The 21,216-nt window shown below is 35.8% G+C and overlaps 1 protein-coding gene across 1 annotated transcript in view; it reads right to left on the bottom strand.

Moving 5' to 3' along the window:
• LOC129716702 (uncharacterized) overlaps window positions 1–21,216 on the bottom strand; it is a 125,971-nt gene that overhangs the window by 45,779 nt on the left and 58,976 nt on the right. Inside the window, exon 3 of the mRNA XM_055666536.1 lies at window positions 7,354–7,418. The gene's annotated coding sequence lies outside the window, so the exon portion shown is untranslated. The remainder of the gene's footprint in view (window positions 1–7,353; window positions 7,419–21,216) is intronic.

The following is a 21,216-nucleotide window of genomic DNA, read 5'->3' as shown; positions in this document are numbered from 1 at the left end:
TGTTCCTATCTCTATTGTGTGGCGGAAATAAGCCATCTACCGACCTAGGTGCGCCAGTGCATTCATTATCCTGCCGTCCCGTGAGGAAACGACATATCCTGCTGGGTTTCTGTTGTGCTTCACTGTGGCGCAACTCCACACAACTGAGGAACGCGTGTTACCTTATCGATTGGCACTCGGAAAATTAAACTGTTTTTCAAACATGTGCACAGACTCGTACGGAGCAGCACCCGGCATCGCACCGGACTGCTAAGTGAACCTGCATACCACCGACACGGGCGGAGATAACACGCTAATTTATAGAGCTAGCCTGTGTGATTCCCCCACATCGGCATGACGAAGCATTAGTTGGGAGTTCTGGAGTTATCTGCGCTTCTCTCGTCCGGTTTTCGGAATGTGGTAAACACAGTTCGATAATGAAGTGTCCATTTTTCAGTGCCCCACCTCGTTTGTTGGCTGCTTTGAACTTGCAAACCGCTAGGGTCACGGCGACTGAATCGGAACTCGCTCATGTGTTCCGAAGTAGGAAGTGTCGGGACACAGAATAGAGATAAGCCAAAGTTATTGCAGAGTTGCCTTTTCATTGGCGGGATAACTTTTAAACGATAACTAACATTATTAGCTTTCATTGCGCGATCATTTTGATTAAAAAATAATTTGAGGCGAATCGGACACGGCCTGAAGGCTTCATGAACAAAATTTACGCTTCTCTTTTACGCTGGTGCCATGAAATGGGGTGAAATTGATCACTTTTTACAATATTTTCAACTCGGGTCATGTTGATGTTTTCCGAAACAGTATTTATCGGAGAGTTCTCTTAGGAGCGTTCACATGCCAAATCGACCATTTTTGGTTTGAATAAACTTTTGCACACGTATTTGTTTCAGCAAACTAAGTATTTTTCGCAGGAGGAGGAGTTTTTCAGACTCCAGACTGATTCATATTAATAAAAAAACGCGTTATTTGGAAAAACGTCGTTAAAAAAATCGTGTAAAAATGAAACTGTGTCAAAAACACCCCACTATAGTCTGTTAGCATTATTGTTATCTCCTGTAACGGTTTTAAGCGAGGACAAAAATCATGCAAAAGAAATGCGTTATTAAAAAAAAACACGTGAAAAAACAGCGTTATTTGGAAAATCGTCGTAAAAACCGTGTAGAAAAACGTGTAAAAAAGATTTCATTGTATAGTCAGCAAATACATGATAAATCTGATACTAGATACGTTCAAACTCAAAGGCAAATCAGCAATCGAGGTCAGCTTCGCCCTGAATTTGCTTAAAGTATCGCTGCTTGTAATACATTGGTTTTTGGGTGCATTTAGTTCGATATGCTTCATTAGATCTCCTCCTCCTCTTAAACCTCCACATGCCTTATCTGGTTTTATTTGCTTGATTAGTTTTTGAGTTATGCAAAAATTTGTGTCTTGTATGGGACACCTTCCTTCCAGAGGAGAGAGGGGCCTCAAACCTGCATAAATACTTTCCGGGCTCCAGAAATCGCTACATACAAAATTTCATACCGATCCGCTGATCCGTTCTCGAGTTAAATTGTGACATATGGACAGCGTATTATTTTTATTCATAAAAAAATGTAGAAGATAGAAGAAGAGGATAAAAGAAGAAGATAGAAAAAGAGGATAAAAGAAAAAGATAGAAGAAGAAGATAGTAGAAGAAGATAGAAGAATTGTACAGAATGTAGGAGAAGGAAGAATTAAACAGAATTTAGAAGATAGAAGAATTAAACAGAATATAGAAGATAGAAGAATTAAACAGAATATAAATGATAGAAGATTGAAGATAGAAGATAGAAGATAGAAGATAGAAGATAGAAGATAGAAGATAGAAGATAGAAGATAGAAGATAGAAGATAGAAGATAGAAGATAGAAGATAGAAGATAGAAGATAGAAGATAGAAGATAGAAGATAGAAGATAGAAGATAGAAGATAGAAGATAGAAGATAGAAGATAGAAGATAGAAGATAGAAGATAGAAGATAGAAGATAGAAGATAGAAGATAGAAGATAGAAGATAGAAGATAGAAGATAGAAGATAGAAGATAGAAGATAGAAGATAGAAGATAGAAGATAGAAGATAGAAGATAGAAGATAGAAGATAGAAGATAGAAGATAGAAGATAGAAGATAGAAGATAGAAGATAGAAGATAGAAGATAGAAGATAGAAGATAGAAGATAGAAGATAGAAGATAGAAGATAGAAGATAGAAGATAGAAGATAGAAGATAGAAGATAGAAGATAGAAGATAGAAGATAGAAGATAGAAGATAGAAGATAGAAGATAGAAGATAGAAGATAGAAGATAGAAGATAGAAGATAGAAGATAGAAGATAGAAGATAGAAGATAGAAGATAGAAGATAGAAGATAGAAGATAGAAGATAGAAGATAGAAGATAGAAGATAGAAGATAGAAGATAGAAGATAGAAGATAGAAGATAGAAGATAGAAGATAAAAGATAGAAGATAGAAGATAGAAGATAGAAGATAGAAGATAGAAGATAGAAGATAGAAGATAGAAGATAGGAGATAGAAGATAGAAGATAGAAGATAGAAGATAGAAGTTAGAAGATAGAAGATAGAAGAAAGAAGATAGAAGATAGAAGATAGAAGATAGAAGATAGAAGATAGAAGAAGATATAAGAAGATAAAAGAAGATAAAAGAAGATAGAAGAAGATAGAAGAAGATAGAAGAAGATAGAAGAAGATAGAAGAAGATAGAAGAAGATAGAAGAAGATAGAAGAAGATAGAAGAAGATAGAAGGAGATAGAAGAAAATAGAAGGAGATAGAAGAAGATAGAAGAAGATAGAAGAAGATAGAAGAAGATAGAAGAAGATAGAAGAAGATAGAAGAAGATAGAAGAAGATAGAAGAAGATAGAAGAAGATAGAAGAAGACAGAAGCAGATAGAAGAAGATAGAAGAAGACAGAAGCAGATAGAAGAAGATAGAAGAAGATAGAAGAAGATAGAAGAAGATAGAAGAAAATAGAAGAAGATAGAAGAAGATAGAAGAAGATAGAAGAAGATAGAAGAAGATAGAAAAAGATAGAAGAAGATAGAAGAAGATAGAAGAAGATAGAAGAAGATAGAAGAAGATAGAAGAAGATAGAAGAAGATAGAAGAAGATAGAAGAAGATAGAAGAAGATAGAAGAAGATAGAAGAAGATAGAAGAAGATAGAAGAAGATAGAAGAAGATAGAAGAAGATAGAAGAAGTAAGAAGAAGTTAGAAGAAGACAGAAGAAGATAGAAGAAGATAAAAGAAGATAGAAGAAGTTAGAAGAAGTTAAAAGAAGTAAGAAGAAGTTAGAAGAAGTTAGAAGAAGATAGTAGAAGATAGAAGAAGATTGAAGAAGATAGAAGATTGAAGAAGATAGAAGAAGATAGAAGAAAATAGAAAAAGATAAAAGAAGATAGTAGACGATAGAAGATAGAAGAAGATGGAAGAAGATAGAAGATAGAAGAAGATGGAAGAAGAAGATAGAAAAATGTAGAAGAAGAAGATAGAAGAAGATAGAAGATGGAATATCAAAGATAGGAGTAGAAGAAAATATAAAGGAGGAAAATAGAATATAAAAAGATATAACATAAACAAAGAAGAGAAGAAGATAGAATATAAAAGAAGATATATGATGAATTGTTTTGGAAAAAAAATTCCATTGTATATATTTTTCTGTTAAGCTCTCTTAGTTTCATACAGTTACGTAGCCAGGATTTCCTCTTGATAAAGTTATTGGAAATTTTGAGGACATTAATAAATTACAATGATGTAGCAAAAAAGATTGATAGCAGTGGTTCTGCGCGCTCCAATCACTCACTCTCAATACGGATTGCATTGTAGTAGGTATGTGAATGCAGGGGATTATTGTAGCGAAAGAATAAGAAAAAACAACGTAAAAAATTAAGTGTTTTACTGTTATCATTAGTGATATCGCTTACTTTGTAAACTCACGAGTTGCTTAAAGAACCGTAGTTCAGTAAACGGTCAGTTGGAGAACAACATTCCATTTGTTTTTCGTCGCATGCGGCATGACATAAACAGTCAAGCGCCAACGCACAATGGCCCAGAAGCCGAATTTAGGGGGGAACTTGGATCTAGAGTTCCATTGCATTATTTTAGAGAAATACTTTCTTCTACAAAGTTGTTACATATGATAAAGCGCTGTAAAAAAAATCGCAATAATTAGGGTGACCCAAATTTTCAATGAAATCAAGTATCTAACTTTTTTATCTTAGTTAGAAGAAAAGTTGTTCCACAATATTATAGCAACTTTGAGCAACTTCGTAGAAGAAGGCTTTACACTATCTCTGCAAATAACCGATTTAGATTGAAAAAACATTAGAAATAATTATTTTCAACTTGATCCAAAAAGATTAAATATTGACCAACTGGTTCAAAAGTTATGAATTTTCGAAAATAAAACACATCGACTAGACGTTTTTTATGGTCACCCTATTTCGGAACTGGTCACTCAAAGTTTTTCCAATATGCTCAAAATTGTAGGGCTGAGTCTTCGTCGAAAATAATCGAACCCGTGTTTTTTCGTTGGGTCGTAAGGGCGATTATCTCCGAAATAGGGTGACCAAAAAACGCCACTATTCGATGTATTTTATTTTCAATAATTCATAACTTTTTAACCAGTAGATCGATTTTTGATTTTTTCTTGGATCAAATTGAAAGTAATTATTTGTAGTTTTAAGAGAAAATACCAAACAAATAAATCTGTGTGCTTTTACATGCAAAATATATAAAATTATTATATTTTCTGCCATGTTTTTAAATTGAGTTTAGCCAAATAGAAAACATAATATATTTTTTTCAAATTTCTCTATATATGAAGTCAAATGAGCCCTTAAAATTGAGACAAATAGATATTTCTTATGTTTGCCCCAAAAAGGACGACGAATGAATGAAAAACGCAAATTTTTTAATAGAAAAAATATAACTGAGTAGAATTGAGAAAATCACGATATCAGCATCGTAAATTGTTTCTCTTGAAAAGCGCTAGAAGTCGTTCAATGACAGTGTAAAAATTGGAATAAAAAAATAGAGCTCTAGACCCAAATTTCATCCTAAATTCGGTTTCTGGACCATTGTGAATGTGAAGTGACTTTTCGAAGTTCGTTTAACGGTAGAGCTCAAAAATCACATATTCTCGAGAATTGCCAAATTTCAGCTCAATCGTACTGCAGCCTCTTTCCCGACATTCCTTAACCGAAATAAAGTGTTGATACTAGACACCTTATTTCCCATGGAGTGAACAACGACAGCGGGCAGTGAAAGTAGTAAGCAACAAAGAAAGAGTAGCTTATCACTGTCGTTTTTTTCTCTTGATATCTATAAGCGACAGGGACATCGCCAAGAATTGAAGAACTAGAAGAAGATAAGGAGAAAAATCGGAAAAGAGAATTGTTTTTCTACGGGGTTTCAGTAGGTTAAAGTTAAGTAGAATTTGTTTAATCAAATCAATATAATAACAGACTGGATTCCGGTGGGTCGTCGAGAGATTACTAGTCTCTTCTAAAACTTTCGGAGATTGAGTCAGCTTTTGTAATCGGACATCCAAAAGTCGTGCCTCAAAGCGGTCAAAGTTTCACTCTGTTGGCCACCGTAAAAAAGCGTTTAAATTATCAAAATTTTTTATACCAAGTGTCTCAGAAATGCATGAATCGGATTGTAAGCGGTTAAAATTTCACTTTTACGACCGATGAAAAAGTCTAGTTTTGTTTCGAAATCAAATGTCTTAGGAATGTATACAGCTAATTTGAAAACGAAATACGATATTTCTATCAAAGTCAGATTCTATCAAAATTATAAATTTACTTATTATTATTAATATCATAAACGTACTGAAAATTCAAGCGCATTTAAATCGAATAGAGAAAGAACCCATTACCATTCAACCGAACAACTCTGGCGTGATTACAATCCTTTCGTGTGCACTCAGTCGTTGCGATATCAACGGATTTTAGTTTCCTACTATTCGCACATGTATGAAAAGAAGAGAGACGCCTCCGTAAAGCGCACTACAAACACAGCCTTCAGAGAGCCGGCCTTGTGTCGTTCGTTATTGCGCCCATTCGGGGAAATTGAACAACTGTATGGCATTTAAATGTTGAAATGACCCTTTACACACGTTGATATCATTCCGCTTTGTTGTGTGCTTATCATTTTCGACCCACTGGACATTTAATAAACATTAACGGCATGCGTCCATCGTTTATCACGAAAAAAAAGCCCCCCCATTTTGGGTAAACATGGGTGCTATTGATTCACAATTTCGCGACCGGCAGAAAGTGTACGGTACGTGGGCAACCACTCAGAACGTTTAAACATTATTTTTGTTTCGATCGTTTTAGAATTAAATCATATTGGCGGGCGCACATTTTTCATTAATTATGTTAAGTGGAACCATTTTGAAAGGCATATTAAAAATTGTTTAGCTTGTTGCCGGTTTAGGTTGATAATATATTTACAATTTATTAACAGTCAAAACATGCATTATAATTTGAAGAATGAAAAGCAAACCACACGTTATTAAATTTAAATAAAACTATCGCAGTTTTTAGTTTTCTTTACTCTAATACTTTGGTACTTTTCTTTAAAAAAGTAGGAGCTAATTTGCGAGCATGATTCCATTTCAAAACTTTTAAGAGAAAAATATTCCTTTTTTTATATTAATATAATAATACATAATTTTTAATATAATTAATATATAATATTCCTGTGTTTTAGACCTGTCATTCGAGCATTTAATCTGATTCAATATGGAATCCGTAAACTTTCTGGCGCATATCTGCTTTAAATATTGCAGCTGCATGACGCTGTGAAATAGAATCCTATAATTACTATGGCAGGTTTCTACTAGGGGGGGAAATGCTAAACAGGTTGCTACATACATTTCCCTTCTAGGGCGGAAATCAAGAAGTTGCTCGATAGAAGCTCTCATTTCGTCGCCGGATGCTTTCGCAGAGGAAGTCTGGGATGCCGGTTTCACTTGAAACGCGACATAATCAAGAACAACAAACAATCGATTCCGTTGGAATATTTTGTTTGTTATTGTATGTGTCTCAATTGTTATGGATAAAAATTATTTGCACATGAGCCTCTTTCTCAACAATTGATTTCCTGATTTGGTTTATATTTACTTCGAAGCGCTGATTTTTTAATTTATTTCTTTTACCGAATGAATTGATCCGTCTTTTGTTGACTTTACCGAAATTTGCGCAGAGACCACCACGGTTGCTCGCTTCAGATCACACCAGTTTTTTTTTATTATTTGTTAAGATGGTAAGACTAAGTTTCGTGCGTGTGAATGTTAAAAGGAAAATACTCTTACCGTCGTTCTCTCTGCTGTCGACAAACGCCACTTTTCCGTACTGCAATCAAACGACATGTAACATCCTGCGGGAGAAAAAAGAAAAACGAAATTAAATCGAGAAACTAACCTTGAATCATCTAGCAGTGAATGGGTGTCTTTCTTCTGAGAATTAATTAATCCGATATTTTTTCGTTAATCGGTCCAAGCTTGTAAATCAAAACTCGAACCAGAAATGCAATTTAACCAACATCTGGCCATAAACCCGTGACAAGTTTTGGAAAGCCTGCGGCTTTTCACGGCGGAATAATAGACTTTCTTAGTCAGGTAAAAAGCATCCGTTTCCTCGGCGCGGTAAATCAATTTGAGCCACGGCGATTTTTCTATAGTAGAGCCGCTAGCAAACCGCGTACCCACCCAATTCGCGAACTGAAATCCGAGAAAAGGTTAATCGCCAGTTTTCCACCTCATTTGAATGATTCATAGAGGAGCCCGATGATCGCCTTTCGCACGGTTTCGAATCGAGCGGAACGTGTTTTTCGTGACGAAGCGCCCGGCAGCACATTACCTGTGTACAGTGGCTTTAAGAGGACAGGTGGCGTCGTGGAGGCGTACAGGTAGCAGCAGTGACCCGGTAAATTAATCAACTTTGTAGCGCTTCCAAAACAATTCCTGTGCCGAGCCGGATTGCCGGATCACGAACAGCTCCAGCAGCGAGAGCGCGGGTTAGGGGGAAAGAAATGCGATTATTGCTTTAGACACAGCCGCACACCAGGCTGGTGAAAAAGTACACGTAACTTTTTTATTGCTTTCTCATTAAGATCTGGGACCACTGAAAAGTCCAACTTGCCACAGGTGAGGGCTTTGCTTGTGGCACGGCACCGCCGCCGCCGACACGAGAAAGGAATTGAGGCCGGTTGAAGCTAATGGTGGTTATTGTTTTGTGCTGTATTTTATTTTTATTGTTTTTTTTTCTCTTCATTTCACTAAAGGCGTAACGGACGGTGGCCTGAACACCATGATGAAACTTTTTTGCTCGATCGAAGAGTGCTCTAGAGTTGTGGCCACAAGCGAACGAAAAAGTAAGAGTATTTTTCAATCTCAGGTTAGTTTTCAATTAACGTCACACGAACTTCGGTATACTCAAAGAACTGAATCAATTTGGATTAATATCTCTTTCTCTGAATCTTGAACTTTGTCAAAGTTTGACAAATTAGCTGACATTGTATTGTGGGCTGCCAAGGACTTTGGAGGGGCACGAAACTCTTCAACAATGCCGGTAAACCATGATGAATCACGCTAATGAAATCGTGTTAATGGTTCATTTCTGAAGTTACAAGCACACCTGGTGGACCGCGAGTGACGGCTTTTGTTATAATAATTTCCCATGGTTTCTCTTCTCCCAATCAACTTTATTTTAAGATATTTGTCCCTCGAAGCTGGTGTGCCTTCAAGTGGAGGGGCTGCAAAACTTCACTCATAACTAACATCTTCATCATTAGACGTGTGAGGTTTTGACGCTCATTGCGCAATCAAGCATTGTGCGTTGTTTGGTTCGGAACACTAAATCTTGATGGTTTCCACTATTCACTGCGCTAATAAAATAGTCAGTTGGAAAAGCTTTTAGCGCTGATGAATTCGTCATGTAATAGCGCAGTTCGCGGTGAAACTTGTAATTACGGAAACATGAGATTTAAAGCGCCACCTTTTAGTACAAAGGTCGGAAATGTTGTAATAGGTTTACTTACTTTATTCGACAACAAAAAATAAAAAGCCTAATCTACGGTTTGAAATGAAGGCTAACCTTTAACTTTTGATCGGTAATTGTCATACTACTTCTTCATTGGTATATTTGCTGAGCCTGAGATTTGTTAGTTTGACTCGCTTTGGAGGTCCTTATTCAACCAAGATTGCATAATCGTGATGATAAAGGCCATTGGAAAAAGCGCAGCGTTCCAATGAAATAGGAGACGAGAAGTACAAATAGTAGAGAATAACGTTTCGAATGTAGTTTATAATGATAAACTATAGAATCATAGAATTGTTTTATCAATATTACTTATTCCACTTTCTGACAACAACAGAACCGTAGGAATACAATTATTCCTAAAGGATTTTTGAAATAAGTGATCTACAGCTCAATTCCTTACGAAAATTTATCATTTACAAATTTGACATTCAAATTGGTGAATGTGCCTCAAAACCAAAAAAATAAAGCAAGCATTCAACTCATGTTTGTTCAATTCGAGCGTTAGTATTAATTTGGATTTTGTGTTTGATTAATTGTTTTCTCGAATCTCAAAAAAATCTGCCATGCAAAATATATATACAAAGTTTCCTTCAAATTGGACTCAGTCGAAACTGTTTGAAAGGTGGCTATTTTCCTCTGTTTGTGATTGTGACTGCGACTCGAATGTATCCAAATCATAAGAAATACGGAAATGGAAACGTCTCTGCGATTATTCTTTTTTTATCTTTTTATAAAAATTCACAACTTTTCACAGAACATTAACAATTTCAAAAGCCGAAAAACTAAAAATTAATTATTAGTAAAGAATTTTATAAATTTTTGGTTTTTGTATAACAAATATCCATAGAATTCGCAAATATCCACCAAAAAAATCGTTTCTCAATTGGAGTTTAAGTCCAACATCTTTCGATTCAGACGGGCATTTGTCTTTCTGTGTGGATATCTGTTAGTAAATAAGTGCATTATTTTATTAAAAATCTAAAATAACTTAAGAAATATGAGAAATAAAAATAAGCTTTCTTCGGTAAATTATGTGTTTTGTTACGGCAAACAACATTGTAGAACATAGAAAAATTGTAGAAATTCACTATAATAAGTTTTATTAAAAAAGATTTCATGGACCATTCTATAGAAAATTTTACAGAAGTCGATTCGAATAGGCAGATATAAGTATAGTGTCTTCGACAAAGTAGTTTCTTATAAAATATGCCACAACCCTACCGATCAGAGTGGATTTTTGTATGCCAAAAAACAAGAAAAGTAAGATTCGTTTCTCACTTGTAGGTGAATTTTTCACAAAAAATGTAGCTTCTATAAAACGGATAATAATTAGTGAAACAACTTTGCTGAAGACACCACGACTCTCAAATTAAATTTTTGGGTCAACATAATTTAGATCAGGTTTTTGGAGTTTTTGAAACAGTAAGCGATTTTATTTTTTTCTTTTTTCTTAAATTTTTATCTGTTTTTCATTTAATCATGATTAGACAACTGCGAATGTTGAGCTAACTTAAAAAAATTTGATTCGAAAAAACAAGCTGTTCAAGATGATTGATTTTTATTTTCATTGCACAGTGTTTTCAAAGCTGTAGAAATGTTATCAGAATTATTTTGGTTCAAAAAAATGATTTCAGAACCGCAGTGTCTTTAGCAAAGTTATTCTAGTATTTCTTCAGTAGAATTGTGTGTTTTGTTATGGCAAACAACATTGTAGAACATTGAAAAATTGTAGAAATCCACTTTAATAAGTTATTTAAAAAGAAGACAAAAGTCAATTTGAATAGGCAGATAGTAAGTATGTCTTCGCCGAAGTTGTTTATTATAAAAGATGCTACAGCTTTGCCGAACAAAGTGGATTTTTCTATCCAAAAATGAGAAAATAAAATTTGCTTTGTACTAGAAGGTGTAAATTACGATTACGTTTTTGCAGCTGTGAAAACAGTGTGTGTTGCGGTATTATTATTTTTTATTTTAATCAGATTTTTTTTTAATTCTTTGCTCATTTCTCCATGATTCGAAAACTATACATGTTTACCTAACATTTTGTTTGAAAAAATTTATTTAAAAAACGACAATCTTTTTGAGGTAATTGATTTCTTTTTAAATTTTCTTGCTAAAAAAACACTTCATTAATTAAAAAAATCTGCAATAGCACAAAATGACATCTTAAGCCCACGGGAACATTCGTGCTAAGCTTCAGCCAAATCAAAAATGACAATGAAAACAAATTCTAATTGGGACATTCATTATGAAATTGCCCATTCACTAAAGCATTTTCGCTTAGCCTCAGACTATTCGATTTGTTAGTTTGACTCGCTGCTTACGTTAGTATTTAACAAAAATTGCATCCTCATGGTGACATTAACAAGTAAAAAAAGCGTAGTGTTCCTATACAATGGAAGATGAAGAGTACAAAGTATAAAGAATAACGTTGTGGAATGGAACGTTTAATAGCGGAATTTTTAATGGAATCCTTCTAATTGAAATTAAATCAATTTGGTGAACGATTTTTTATGCGTGTTGAGTGTAGTGACCTAATAAACCTTAGAAGTTCGTCAAAATGAAAATACTAATATTGCGTTTTCAAATTCAGAATGAAACTTTTCTTCAAATCGTATTTACTAGGCAATCGTTCACTGAAACGATACCCAGCAATTCAAACAATCTTTATCATTCATTTTCCTTCCTAATAATGGTCTTACTTGGCGAAGAATCACTCAAGGATATTTTATAAATTGCTGTGGAAAATGTAAATATAAATTTTGTGCGTATGTGAAGAAATATATCTTCTTCGGTATTCTCGAACTACGAAGAAATAGTTTTCGTGGAATTCTGTGTTATCGTGACAATCATCGTACAACTTTCGATGACCAACAGGAAAATCCCTATCGATATTCACCCCTCTTTTAGAACGGGAGTCACTCTTTGCGGCTTTACGTTTTTCTTTCTTTTGCTCAACCAGTTGTGAATAAGTAATATCCAATTTGAAGAGTTAAAGAGCTATTCATCTTGAACCAGGCGAATTTTCTAATATTTTAGTGAACGAAAATTCATGGTACAAGAAATAAGATATATTTGTCTAAATTGTCTTAAACTTGTCACCCACGAAATTCTCAATCTATCCATTAACGTTTATTAGAAGTATTCCATTCTAGTTGCCGACTTTTGTATCATCGAATAGTATTTTTTGTTATAGTTGTTCGCTAAAATTATATTGTATTATAACTGTATTATTTTTTGTTGCAGGTAAGCATTTCGAGCCTCAATGCCATGTATTGAACTCATATTAGGTAAGTTTTTGTCGATGGGGAATCCCTTACTCTCGTTACTCCATTCTGATGTAAGGCCAATAGTTGTAGTACAAGTATGAAACGTCGAGCCAAATTTTCTTGCTTGTCTTCACGGGTAAAAGTAAAACCAAAATAAGTTTGTCTACTACCCCTACCGGTAAAAACGACAGTAATTGTTGCAGCTTTTCCTCACGCTCATCAAACCTGTCAGATTGGTTCCAGGCTAACGAATCACTATCCCAACACGGTAGCAAAGTTAATCCCTCCGAAAACAACGCATTTACAGCGCTTGTACGCGTCGTCTTACACAGGATTACCGGGTTTTCCCCCTTTTCTGTCTCGCCATCACCGCGCGTAGGAAAAGCGCAGTGTCGGGATTCGTACGAAAAGATTGTGCTCAGTGCGATGTGGGTTGAAAGTGAGGTTAGGTATCCATTACGAGCTCATTAGTTTCCAATGTCAACTTTCTGTGTTTCCCACTGTTTGCCCGGAAAAAAATCCATCCAAAATGATAGAGCAGAAGATGAGTTTAGTGTAAGATGATAAGATTTGTTTCGCTCTACTAAATTTAGCTGGAATCCCCATTAAACACATGGCAGCTGACCCAGTTAAAGTATAAATTTACATTAAGAGCGTAACCACGAGCTTATCTTGCTTCGAAGGACTTCCCCGCCACGGTGAAAAATCCGGATTATCTTGCACTGTAATACACCGAAAAGTTAGTTCCGTTGAAAGATCTCGTGATGGGAACCACGCAGACTTTGTATGGGCCTACCGCAGTGGCTTTTGTGTAAGCATTCCGCGGTCACTGTCGAGGCATAAGTAAACAGTGATACTTGCTGCGGCTACGGCTGTAACTAGACGGCTCTCGTGCCGGGATTATGTCCGGTAGAAATGTGAATACAATAGGCAATGGCCAAGTTGTGCCGAAGCGCATTGAACGCGGGAAAGGTTGTGAATGCAGCGCAGGAAAAAAAAACGCTGCTGCATGTCCAGAGCGCCGGAGACGCTTTAATAACGGGAATGGCTATTTCACTTTTTTTGTTCACTAGTAGGTATAACTGGTTCGACTGGACGAGGGAGTGACAACTTAGCAAGTGATTTCTGCCGTTCTACATCCATCTAATAGGAAAACGGATCCATTATTTAAAATCGCAAAGCGAAACGTGTTTTTACTCTGTTTGTATTAATACCCGCTGGTTTTGCGCTGCGTCCAAAACGGGAGAAGACGAGGTAGTGGCTCCCAGCACTGCTAGCGGGTTCTGGTTTGTGCCATGCATCGCCACGAGTGGTGCTGGGTGTGGTTAGCGACGCTGGTCGACCACAAAGTACAGCTATACACAAGTAACCGTTTTGCGGGGCTGCATCTTGACCAGCATTCGAACGGCAGCGTGGATTCCTCATTTGGCTATACGGCAACATCGGTGGATGCACTTGTTATGGTGGCAGGAATATGTAGGTACATCTCCTCTCGTTATGTTCAGAAAAGGAAATTAAATTTTATGTTTTCCTGTCTTTTTTTGCTCGATTCTTGGTTTCGCACCAGCTCGCGGATTCTAGGTATCGTTTGTCTGTTGGAATAATATGACCAACAGATGGCAGCCTCAACCCAACAGCTTCTGAACACTAAAGCTCGATCAACTCGAAATCGAAACCATTACTATAATCGTTTTAGTGCTGACGATTCGTATTAAAGAACGGCAAAAAATCCACTCTCGGTAAGCACCGTTTTCGTATTCCGCTTGACTTTTAAACGTCCCTAGGGGAAGGCCAGCGTAGAAAACTAAATTTATTTCCTTCGCGCCTTTAGGCGGCGCTGTTTGGCTCACCAGAGCAAAAAAAAAACTAAAATGAATGCCGGGCACCGAAATCTACGACCCCGTCCAGTGTGGCACGCACGCAGTGAAGCTCAAATATATGTATGTACGCGGTAAGATTCCCAGAGCAGGCTCTTCTCTAGCTTTGCTTTGGGTTGCCCTGCTTGGAAAGGCTTGTTTTGTATTTGACTTTGAGATATTGCACGACCATAAGCCGAGGGGTGGTGGCGCGAACGTGATGTAGAGCTGGCCGACTGCTTGCTGCGTAGCTTTTCCCATCGTTTACTGTTCTGAGAAATGTGGTCAGCTCCGGCGCGCATGTATATGTTTTTGTTTTCAACCATTTTTAGCCGGCATACGTGATTGAAAAAGTGTACCTCATCACTAATAATAATACGTGTCCGTTGCAGCAACACACTCGCGGGGTTTGTTTTGGCACTGCCGTTTTTGGGTGGTTCTGTAACCAGCAGAAACTCGTAACACTGTGACTGACACCTTGCATTATATAATTGTCGATAATCAACAATGGCAGCGGAAATTTTTCAAACGCAGCGGCCCCCGGAGGAAAATTTCAACTTCAACTCCCTCGAGCGCTTTCAAATTATTAAACAGAGAACACTGAAACTGCCGTCAGCGTACTCTGATTGATGACACCGAGGGCTGCCGGGTCAAAAGTCTCTTTCTTTTAACTGCTAAACTTTCGCGTCTCGCCGTCACGCTGTCTTCGTTTTACTAATTAGTTGCAATCTGGATACAATCTGGGTTAAACGAGCTGCAAATTCGATTTAAAGTTAGCCGCTGCTCGTGACTGTTTTGAACCGTTGAACGTTTTCACGTTGTTTTTTATGAGCAGTAGATATTATTGCAAAGTTAAGTGAGGCTGGGTTGCCTTCGATTTTTCTTAGTATTCTAAAGCTCTTTCAGAATGTGATGTTTACCAATTCACAGCTCCTTGCAAAGCTTCTTTAGTAACAGAAAGTGCTTCGAAAGGGAAATCTAGTAACTGGAATTTGCTATCAAAGAGGTTGTCTATAGAAAACAATGAAACGAACAAAATTTAACAGCATCATAGAATTCGTCAGAATTAAATCAGCAGCGTATTTTCGGAAAATGTTCGCACTATTCTTTCCATCATTCCATCTAATAGGTTTTCTTTAAAGAGTTTTGAGAAACTGGTCTGAATTTGTTTAGGCGTTAATTTCATGAAATCAGTCATATTGGTTTTTTCTTTCGTTAGAAACTGAGTAAATCCCACATCGTACCAATCTTTTGGTGAGTCCATAGATCTTTGAGTTTCGAAACGTTGGATGGTTATGTAGGACACTAAATTTTTGTATTAATATGCGCTGGATGTATTTTCGTCTGAGCAATTTCAAGAAAGTAGAACGACTTATTATATATTATCGACGTTTCGTCACTGATCAGTGACATCTTCAGGGGAAGAGACTGATGCAAGATTCTAAGTAAGATTATTCGGACCCAATTAAAGTTGTCATTTCAATTATAAACTTTGTATTATGCTTTCAATAATGTCGCAACTCAGTGTAGATATTGTAAAATGTCTCGTTCAGTCTACAAAATTAAGATCAGGATTTCAGGATAATTTGATATCTTAAATATTCCATTGACATATTTGTACATGTCAGATAATGCATTGACTCCTTGAAGGTACATGAATTTTAGTGATAAGTTAGTGCATCACTCTAGCTTTTGGTAGCTGATATTTAAGATATCAAATTCTTAATGGAGGACACAAGTATTTATTTTTTTTTACTTCGAAAATATGTTCATTACGAATCGAATGAATCCTTAGAAAGGTAGTAACTCTTTCGAGTCATTTCACTAAATTCAAGATTAACTCCAAGATGGCACCTATGTCCATTAAGTTGAGTCATTTGTGAGGACATCCCCCTTCAATTTTTGGTTAAGTCTGTAGATCGCCCAGATCTTAACTTTAGTATGCTGTTGAAGGTCACAAATGATATGAATATTTTATATGATTTAAAGGGTTATTTGAAGCTCAACGAATGTCACATTTAGGGAAAATTGCGAATTGGTTCATTTTTCATGATCAAACACGTTCGAAAAAATACACAATTTTGCGAGTTAGTTATCTTAGCTATTAGCAACTATCAACTATCAAAATTTTCCATAAATAAGTCTTTTTTTATTTTAAACTTGACTAATGAGTTTTTGTTTTTGTGTTGAGTTTGAGTTGAATTTTTGAGGTATTTAAATTCTTAGTTATGACGTAGAATTACGTCTTACGGCACCATTCCTGGATAGGGGTGCAAATTGAAATATCGAAAATATCGAGAGCGTCACGAAAATTGTCCAATTTTAACTACTAATAACTCAGTCTGTTTCCAGCGGATTTTTTTTATTCTTGTAGTAATTGATTGGGAAATTAGCTAAGCGTCCACCTAAATGCGGAAATTTCCAACGTTTCGGTCCTTCTATGGGACCATCATAAGGGCCTAAAATAAATTTCACATTTTACGTACAAATTGATTTGCATCAGGACCCTTTACGATCCGTCCTTTTTTATGTTTTTACACAAACTTTTTAACTTGTTGGCTACTGTTTCGAGTGAGTGGTTTTTTAATGTTGTATAGTGGAATTTTGTCCTAATGTAGATCAATTTGTACGTAAAATGTGAAATATATTTTGGGCCCTGATGATGGTCCCATAGTAGGACCGAAACGTTGGTGATGAGCAGATAGAAATTAACGCAATTAACTAGACTGCAAGCCGAAATATAATTCCCTTCAATAATACATCAATTCCAGTCGAAAACTTAAGCTAATGCGGAAAGTTTGTGATTTTATTAGGCTAACTATTGTACTATTGAAAAATGTAGAACCTGTTTTCTAACGCAGATTTAGATCAATCAAAGCTGGAAAATATGCTAATTACCTTCCAATATAGGGTTGTGCCATACAAAGTGTCCATGCCACTTGGACACGACCTTTCTACCCCGATTTTCTCTATGTCATATTTTCAATAATATTTATTGGAAAATGTCTGAACAGTACAAATTATTTTAAATTTATTTTTCTGGTTCTTAGGGAATCCAAAATGTCTTTTTTAAGCCTTACGAAAATATTAAAAACAGGCAACAATAAATAACAAAGTAAGGGAACATCCATATTTTTCAGGGTTTTTGACCACCTCCTTCCCCATCGTAGCAATTCGGACACAGGTTCAACTTTCGGTATACTACCGGTTGCCCACCAGAAGTAATATACACACACTCTTAATATATATAGCTCTCAAATATATTTCCTAATTCATATTCCTTTCAGAGAGCGAGTAATGGCGCTATAACCATAAGCAAAAATGCTAGGACTAGAGTTAGTACTCAAGTTTCAACCGTAACAGTTGAAGCGAGTAAAGGCGCTATATCCTTGGTTTCTAAACCTGGACATAAGGAGGAAATATCTATGTTCCATCCCAGGAGATTGGTCAACAAATAAGTGTACTTTCTTAACTTTGTCACTCCCAACGAATTATAGTGTAGACTAGACTAGACTAGACTAGACTCCTTCCCCATCGTAGCAATTCGTCACAAAAGTTAGACCACCCTCTAGATAATTACGTAGCTTTATAACAACCCCCCTACCCACTCCCGTAACCATTTTTATACAATTTTTCAACAAAAACATACCATGCATCATAAATAAAAAAGACAAGATAAGAAAGTAATAAAAATGACCCTAAACAGACAAAACAGTGATGAAAAAGAACAATAAGAAAGAATCCAATTTTTTTCTTAGTTTCAGATATGCTTCGTAACTTGACTTGACTCTCCACCTTCTTACTCGTCACATTTAGTCAGAAAACTGCAAACCCCCCCTTGAATGCTACGTCATTTCTGGATGTTCCCTAAGCGAATTGTTGTAACCATCCATCCTGGCATATTTATTACCATATATGTCAGTTCCGGCATGATTGGGACATGTTCGAATTAAGTGAAAAAGATCAATGTCCAGTTTATTTTGAACCAAATTACCTCGGAGTGATTACTGTTTTTCACGTGAAATTTTTCAAGTAAGACGATGACATTATCAAATTTAAAATAAAATTGACTGCATTTGTCGTAAAATGTAAATTTGGTTTTATAATTAAAAAAAAACATCTGGCAATACTTTCGGGTAAAATTTTTTTTTCTGGATTTCCTTAGTTAATTTCTTTAAAAATCATCTATCAGTATTTTTTGGACATCTTCCATCTATGAATCGTGAGAAAAGAATAAAAAGCTTTCGAACAAAAAATGCGTTATTTTGCAACAAATAGGGGTGTTCCGCAGAGCAGGGGGATATTAAAGGATTAAAACACCAAATTCAGTTATTGCTGCTCCCCGAAAAACCACACGTCACCTAAAAAAGGCAGATTTATGTACCTATATCTCGATTCATCACTGCGACCAGAGCTTAGATCTATTGTGATATTGCCCTGGTGTTTTATGTAATCCGCACTTCATATTATTGGCAGTTTCACTATTGGAGTAAATGATACACTTTTCATTTATATCCGTGCTTGTGGTGCTTATTACGAGAGTCGCTTCACGGTGAAATCTATTTGACTCTCACGCTCACTTCAATTTTTTAGACCTATTCCCGATTCCACTTAAAGTGTGGTGACAAAAATTACCTCCGTGAAGTGAGATTAACAGTGAAGTGATATTGAGAATAGGACAAAAATTTCTAAGTCCCAGAAAGTCGTTTTTTTCTGTTTTTTTTTTTATGTAACACCAGATCTTGACGTTTTCTGCATTTCTAAGACATTTGGCATAAAAAAATACATGTTTTTTCGGTATCGAAAATTTCATGAACTAGTGTGCATTTTTTTCATCGGGCAAAAAGTTGAAACTTTGACCGCTTTAAGGCACGGATCAAAATCTGATTCGTTTCGTTACTGGAAAATAATCCAATACCTATCATTAGATCACAAATCAATCAATTTTCAAGACTTATTTCATCTTCGTGGAATCATTTCATGGTCGTGAAATAATTCCACGCGAAACGTCGTTTTTTCAGTTTTCACTTCACTATATGACACTCATAATAACCCTGATTTCACGGCAGATGTCACTTTGCGACGTTTTTCTCACTTACGTGAGTCCCGTAATAAGGTTTTGTTCACTTCACTCTGATTTCACCGTAAGTGACTCTCGTAATAAGCACCTGTGTGTGAAAGTTTACCCTTTTGTTTCAAGCTTACTGCTCTGCTATACCGAGCGTCTTTCTATCCTACCAATATCGCCAAATTACACTATTCCCTGGAGTGAGACTACATCTAACGTTACTCTCTGGCCAGGTAAATTCTAAGAGGGACTTATTATGTCAAGAGGAGGGTGTCTTATCGAAGCCTCGTTTTCCGTGTCAATATCGCCAATTACAATTACAATTTGGAGAGGATAAATGTTCCTGAGATCAGTTTTAGTATAAGAAGGACTTATTTTGTCAAGAGAAAGGAGTCTCATCGAAACCTCGTTCCCCCAGCCAAGACCGCGCCATAATTACAATTCTCTAAAAAGAACTGTTATACGTTACTCAGATCAGTTTTATTATAAGAGGTACCGTAAACTGGGGTGACTTTGATCACTTTTTTGATTGTATCTCAAATATTTTCAGAATATACTGAAAACAATATAGTTTGATATTTTTAAAATAAGTACTGGCATGCATTGAGAAAGATACAGTCACTACTTCGAAAGTTTAGTAACAATTTTGCTGTTTTTAAATATGCTCTAAACATTTTACACCAATCATCATTCCGGGGTGACTTTGATCACTTCATTATTTTTAAGAATTTGAAGTAACGCTTTGCTACTTTCACTAAATCAAACAGCCTAAAACGACTTAAACGAGTTCATAAATATGGAAAGCAATTTGGGGGCCATTCACATTCTACGTGAACAGTTTATGTTGGCGAATGTCCAAGATTCATACAAAATTTTTAGAATATATATGAATGATTATCCACTGAGAGGGAAGGTGGTCTAAAATCATCAAAAACCAGTCCACGTGAAATATGACTTATGCAATTGTCCAAATTTGCATGTTACTTCACGTCTTGGGTTTCTGTTAAGGAGAAATATGTAATACGCTGTGGAGATTATTGGGACTCAACATTGCCTTCGAGGAAAAACTTGCAAAAATAACAATGAAATGCATTGTTATAATATTTGTTGATCGTAAGAACTAATCTAAGAACAAAATAAAAAACTTTACGTATGGCAGCTTGTTGCTTTGAATCTGCTTGAACCGATTGTTTGTATGCAACAAAAATCGCCAAAAATACACTTTATTTTCAATTAATATTTTAGCATGAAAAACACTATTCAAATAGCAGGAAATTCATGAATAGTAGCAGTGCAGACATATATCCACACAATCAGTGAAGATTACGACAAATTCCAAGCACTACGAGCGCTTTTTTACCACATTTTCGAAAAAGAGGTACTGTGATCAAAGTCACCCCAGTTTACGGTACTTATTTTTGTTAGGATGAAAGTCAGCAGGGGTACTATAGAATTCAGTTATATATGAGCCGTTGAGAGTAAAAGTGGTACATGTGCCATATTGGCACTTTTTGGGTTTTTTGCATGAATTGATGCAGAACGCAATTAAGTACTAGAATATCCAAGAAAAAACGAGATGTGATAACCTAAACCAAAGTTACAGTCAAAACAATTTTTGGTAATAACGTAATCACCATTTCGTTGAGAGCAAAAGTGGTACATGTCCAGTCTGTGCATGTTAGATTATTTGTAAGTCGAGGATCTTAGGATATAAAACAATCATGTCTTCAGCAAAGTTGGTCAAGTGATTGAGTACTTTCAGATGAAGATCTGTCTGCTTTGGAATTTTCTCACTACGTGGCGCTAGTGTACCCGTGACTATTTTTTAACAGAAAGCATTTTACCTATATCAGTATCAACTCGTATGCAGTGGCCAATTTAGAAGATAACACTCTGATGTCTTTGATGTAGATATATATATATATATATATATATATATAT

This window comes from Wyeomyia smithii, chromosome 1 (assembly GCF_029784165.1).
Source record: "Wyeomyia smithii strain HCP4-BCI-WySm-NY-G18 chromosome 1, ASM2978416v1, whole genome shotgun sequence".
Lineage (NCBI taxonomy): Eukaryota > Metazoa > Arthropoda > Insecta > Diptera > Culicidae > Wyeomyia > Wyeomyia smithii.
The sequence above is the reverse complement of the archived record's forward strand: the minus strand, read 5'-3'. Positions and strand labels throughout refer to the sequence as shown.